This window comes from Taudactylus pleione, unplaced genomic scaffold, assembly GCF_031769625.1.
Source record: "Taudactylus pleione unplaced genomic scaffold, aTauple2 ptg001183l, whole genome shotgun sequence".
NCBI lineage: Eukaryota > Metazoa > Chordata > Amphibia > Anura > Myobatrachidae > Taudactylus > Taudactylus pleione.
Genome location: NW_028285584.1, coordinates 1,434,834 through 1,440,833, shown reverse-complemented (window position 1 = coordinate 1,440,833; position 6,000 = coordinate 1,434,834).

The following is a 6,000-nucleotide window of genomic DNA, read 5'->3' as shown; positions in this document are numbered from 1 at the left end:
TCCTATGTATGGGTCCCCATGCAGATATTTCTTATGTATAGGGCCCCATGCAGATATTTCTTATGTATAGGGTGCCATGCAGCTATTCCTATGTATAGAGCCCATGCAGATATTTCCTATGCATAGGGCCCCATGCAGATATTTCCTATGTATAGGGCCCCATGTAGATCTTTCACACTCATATTCAATTCTTTTAACCTGTTTTGTCTATTAACACTGGGCCTGTTTTAAGAATAGAATAAAGGTGCCCACACACATACCGATCTGCCCACGATCAGCCGATGTGTACGATTTGTGTACGATTTCCCCTGAAACTCTCCCCGGCAGCTCTGCACACGATCTCCACACAATCTGTACACGATTTGGTGTCCAATCTTCAAACGGTCTCTCCTGCATCCAGACTGTCACAGTGCATCGCCTCCTAGATTGTCAGATCTGCCCTACTGCACGGCAGATCTGACGATGCAATGTGCGACCAACGGGGGACGCGTATCGCATCGTGAGTGGGGACTCACGATTTCCTCACGATTTGGCCATATTTTACACGATCTGTCGTTCAAATGTGTCGGAATCGGCCAGATCGTGTAAAATATCGCTATGTGTGTGGGCACCTTAAGATACAGCCAGTGACTGTGCACCTTGGTAACACCATGCTGCACTGCAGGTGGGACAGGTGTAACATGGGCAGAGAGAGTTAGATTTGGGAGGGGTGTGTCCAAATTGTAAACTAAATTGCAGTGTACCAATAAAGCTGTCCAGCATTTGTGGGCCGCATACAAAAGCAGCCAGTATTTACACGGGTTCAACCCGGCTCCCTATACAGTGTACACGGGTAACCCTTGTCGATGCGACCTGGGTCCCATTCACAGTGCTCGCTCAGCACGTGGTGAAGGTGATGTCAGGAAAGTATCTCTAAACTTCTAAATACGTATCCTAAACCAGTGGTCTCCAACCGGTAGCTCGCGGTCTTCATTTTGGTAGCTCCCCCAGCTGCAATACTGCCGAGTCAACTAGGAGGAAGTGACCTCTGATGTGTGCTCCCCCGTGGTGTCGACGCCATGGGTGGAGCCACAGGGAAGCACGTCCGGTGATTGCCGCAGCCTCTACAGCAATCGCATAACATGGTTCCACCAGCACCGTCTACGCTATGGCAGAGAGATTGACTCCCACCCAGCCCTGCCAGAAAATCACACAGCAGCCCTGCCTATATCTTTTACTTCTCTACTGCACGTACCTCCAAGGAGCCAGTAATTAACATTAACACAATGTGCCTGTAATTAATTTTTTTTACAAACTACAACAATATCACCGTAATAATTAAATGCATTGTTATTTTCTATGAAACATTTTTTTTCATTTTCATTAAATGACCTTCAATTGTTCGGTTATTAGCCAGGTTTTTTTTTTATACAATTTTAGTAGTTCTTCAGAAGGTTTCATTTTTCTAAAGTAGCTCACACCTCAATTAAGGTTGGCGATCACTGTCCTAAACACAGTACATGTCTGTAGGGCCAGATCACAAAGTCAAGCAGACTACAAAGTTTCCTAAATGTAGGGTCCCCTCAACAAAGATGAGCCAATGACCAAATATATGTTTTCAAGCTACACCATTAAAATACAGTTTGAGACACTTTCAAGAGAACGGAAATGTGTTTAAGGTCTGATTGAACACAAGAACACAAGTGGTAATTGCCAGTCTATGTGATATAGCTACAGATGTGGGAGAGCCCGGCTTCCACTCACCCCAGGAGACCTGCGCTAAGCTCTCTCCACGTCTGGGGGTTGTAGTGCACCAGAAACAATAAAATCATGCTCTAAAAGACCATGGGAAATATATTTATAGCAGCTACTTTAATCCCACCAGTGTCTGATTGGTTGTTATTGCATGAGCCAGTGCTTTCTATGCAGGCAAAGATAAATGGTCGGAGTGGCCGCAGCATAAGAGCAATTCTTACATAACTTTTGTTCAACTCTACATAAGACTATGATGAATATTGGGCACAATAATAGTGACACAGGTGCTTGTTTATACAGTACAGGTACAATAACAAAATAATACTGGAATAAAAGAGAGGGGGAGGGAAATAACAGACCCACCCAACCTTCCAGTCATTCCTAAGTTCCAGGCCCAGAAAATAAAGACGTTCTCCTCACAGAGATATTACTGCACCTTCCCTGGAGTTGATGTCACCCTGCTTTGGAACCTGGGTAAAAGCCCCCAGACCTCTCACAGCTTCCCTATCCCAGCAGATTATGACACAACATAAATAATAGATTCAAACAGAATTTTATTTATAATTGTCTCTAACTACAGATAAATGCTGCAGCTGTGCGACACGGGAAGCAGTCACTTTGGTGGCAGGAACTAGGCTACAGCCGTGGGATACAGGTGGTCTTCAGTTAGGATGAGGAAGCACCTACCCCAGATTTATTTATGAGAGTCAGCTGTGGGATACGGGAGGACTTGATTGGACTTCTACTCCCTCAACCACAGAGCAGCCCTAATTCAGGTGTGTGGGATGTGCTGGGATACAGGAAACCTTCCCCCTAAGGGCGCCTCTGGTCTTCAGTTTGGAAGCCGGAGGATCAGATGTCTTTCTTGGCTTCAGCACCTGGAGACGGGAGGGTTTAGGATTTAAGGCAGGAGCTGGTTCAGATCTTGTGCTCCGGTCCATCTGTGGTAATAATGGCAATTTAGTAACGAACAGTGGAGACGATGGTAGTTTTCCCAGGGTTCATCTGTCCAATTATCTGATCAACTAATGCGGGGGATCAAGCGACTATCGATCATGATGGTCATCCCAGCCTGCAAGGTCAGTCGCAGTGCTGGGATTGCTAATGCAGCAAGGAGGGTGTCTGACACCTCTTTCTGCATTCATATCAGAGATGGACGGATTTGTACAGGCACTTGTGTTGCACCGTGCAAATCCGTCCATCTCTGATACAATATGTGTTCGGGAACAAATAGAAGGGATGCTGAATGCCCAAGCATCAGGCTACAGTGTTGCTGGAAAAGAGAAATACTTATTTTCTTTGTTCAAACCCAAGAAGATCCATTTTTGCACCACAGGAGCCGTGGACTGGTCACGACCTAAGGACCTGATTCAGAGCCGCTCGCATCCAGCGTATGCAAATTCAGCAAAGTGATGCCATGGCAGGCGCTCGCTCGGAAAGGCATTAGCACGCCCACTTTGGCTGTGCGAGCGATCGCTCTGTGTATGCAAACATCTGTTAGCGTATGTTGAGACGCCCACTAGCATTGGTACATCGAGGACCATCGGAAGCGATCCCAGCGCTTGTGGTTACCTTACCCTACCGCAAGCACTGCGAGGACTTCAGAGTAAAAAACAGGCATGTGACGTGTACTATGACGCTGCCTGTTAATTATGCACGCCTTAGAAAGCGTGCGCAGTCGCATACCATCAGGGCGCTTGCGAGCGGCTTTGAATCAGGTCCTTAGTGTGCTCTGAGCAGTACAGTAATATCCGCCCTTTCCAATGCAAAGCACAATTGCAGTTCTGCAACTGTAGCGCACCCTCCGGTATTACAGCACTCACATAATTCTGAGGGCAACACCTCTGAGCCTGAGGGGACATCAAATGAAAATTCATTCACAAGCCCCAGCGTTTTACCTCCTGCAGCTAACAGCTTGCGCAACTACAAAGGCTGCCGCAAGCAGCGATTATACAACGTCATCTGTTCCTGTGGAAAACGTATTGGTTGTAGAGTTGATGAAATAGCAGCATATTTTGGGAAAGAAAGCACCAACCATTTATTGAAGGCAATATAATAAAAACCAGCAATAACAATGTGTTGCAGGAAATGCAGGTGGCCGCTATGGGGGGCGTGGAGGGATGAATCGCGTTATAATTGCCTCAGTGCAAATTGCAGAGGGCGGAGTCGTGGGGATGCAAATACTGATACCACACCCATTTTACTAGGAAGTGGGAGGGACACCTGCTCTTCAGGGAGTCAATGGGGACTCTAAGAAATTTGGGAGACTCCCGGGCATTCTGGGAGCATAAGCAAGTGCTGATTGTACAATACACCAATGTGCGTTTAGACTGCACCATGTGTAACAAGCTTCCATTTACCTCAGCACCAGCACTGGCTTTACTATATGCCTGAATTCCACTTCACACAGGAGCACTTGTATGTTACCTCTCAGAGGCCACTGTCCAATGTCACGTTGTCACCTTCACCCATCAGGACATTTATAGAAGAGGCAGCTGCACGTTTTAACATTGGCAGTTGTGGCAGCCAGGGCCGGTGCTGCCATCAGGCAGAGTTATAGCAGCTGCCTAGGGTGCCGACACCTGAGGGGCAGAATTGAGGCTGCCTAGCACAATAATAAAAGATGTCTCTGAAAGAGAAATCCTTATTGTACTAAATCCTGGCCTCAGCCACAGAACTTATAAGCTGTTCCAGCCTTTGCTCTCTGCATGGTGGCTGCTGCTACCTCCCCTGGGACCAGACACCACTGGTGTACTGCAGTGCTAGCTGTCCTCCATGAGTCCCTGCCCCCTCCTACTTCTCTGCTCCTAACATGTGCCACCTTCCTGTCCTTCCCCTGCCTGCAGCTCCTTGGGGTGAAGTGAGTGTTGGGAGGAGACCACACACAGAGAAGAGCTTCCTACAAGCAGAGGTAAGGATCTGTGGAGGAGGGGCAATTTTCAATGATATCTGGGGATTGGGGCATACTTACCAACTCTCCCTGATTGTCAGGGAGACTCCCTGATATAGCAGCAATCTCCCTGTCTCCCTGATATAGCAGCAATCTCCCTGACTCCCTGATATAGCAGCAATCTCCCTGTCTCCCTGAAGACTCCAGCAATCTCCCTGAGTGCACCTTCCTCCCATTATGAAGTTGTTATATAAAAAAACACAGAGATATGTACATTCAAATGGGATCATTAGTATCATTTCCCTGCATTGGGTATAAGGCACAATGATCCCTATGGCTACAGGCATTTTCTGAGAAGAATCCGTGTGTTTTCATCACCAAGTAGATCTTAAGGCGGGTATCCATTTGCCAATTAAAATGAGCGATTGAACGATATCGTTATCGTTCAGTCGCTCATTAATCGTGCACAAATCGGGCATGAAAATGTCGGAAACGACCAGCGATGCGCGCTCCCGCTGGTCATTTCCTACATCAATCATCACCTGAACATGCTGTTCAATCTGCCGATAATGACAGATTCACCATGTTCAGGGATGAGGGAGGGTGTCTACACTGAATGGCATATCGGTCAGTGTAGGCACTGCAGGGGAAGAGGAACGACTGTACGATTACAATGTTGTAATCGTACCATTGTTCCACTATCGGCTAGTGGATACGCACCTTAACTAACTGCTTTGGGGCTCATTTACATTTGGATGTAAGTCAGGTGTATGACACACGTCTCAGATGTAGCAGGACACGCCCACTTTACCGCCGCGCTCACAGGTGCTGCTTTCTCCCTGAAATGCTTTTTCAAAAGTAGACAAGTATGGGTTGGGGTGTTCTTTACTTTTATCTTGTGCTGTATTAATATTATCTGTGGATAGGTTGTGTTGTAATTGTGTGGGGGGGGTATTAACATTATGGGTTTGTGCAGTAATGTTCTATCGGGGTATATTGGGTATGTAGTCATTATATCGACATATAGAATGTCGACATGGTTGAGACTGAGTAAACATGTATGGACATAATGTGACATCATACCCCCCAACAAATGTTCCCTTGAAATCAAGACCCCATGTGCGCCAAAGGTGCGTGCGTCCAAAAAGAGTGGGTGCCAGATAAAGAAAGTGGTAAAGCAGTTCTTTATTAGTGAGATAAAGCATATTTTCCTTTTTTTAAAAAGTTAAATATATATACAGTATGTGTGTAGGTTGTATATATGTTTTGCTTTTGTTTTTTTTTACAAATGCATTATTTTCTTTATATTTTTCATTGAATCTGCCCCTGAAAGCCACTGACCGAGCTTCCACTACAGTACACCTGTGTGACCCGGC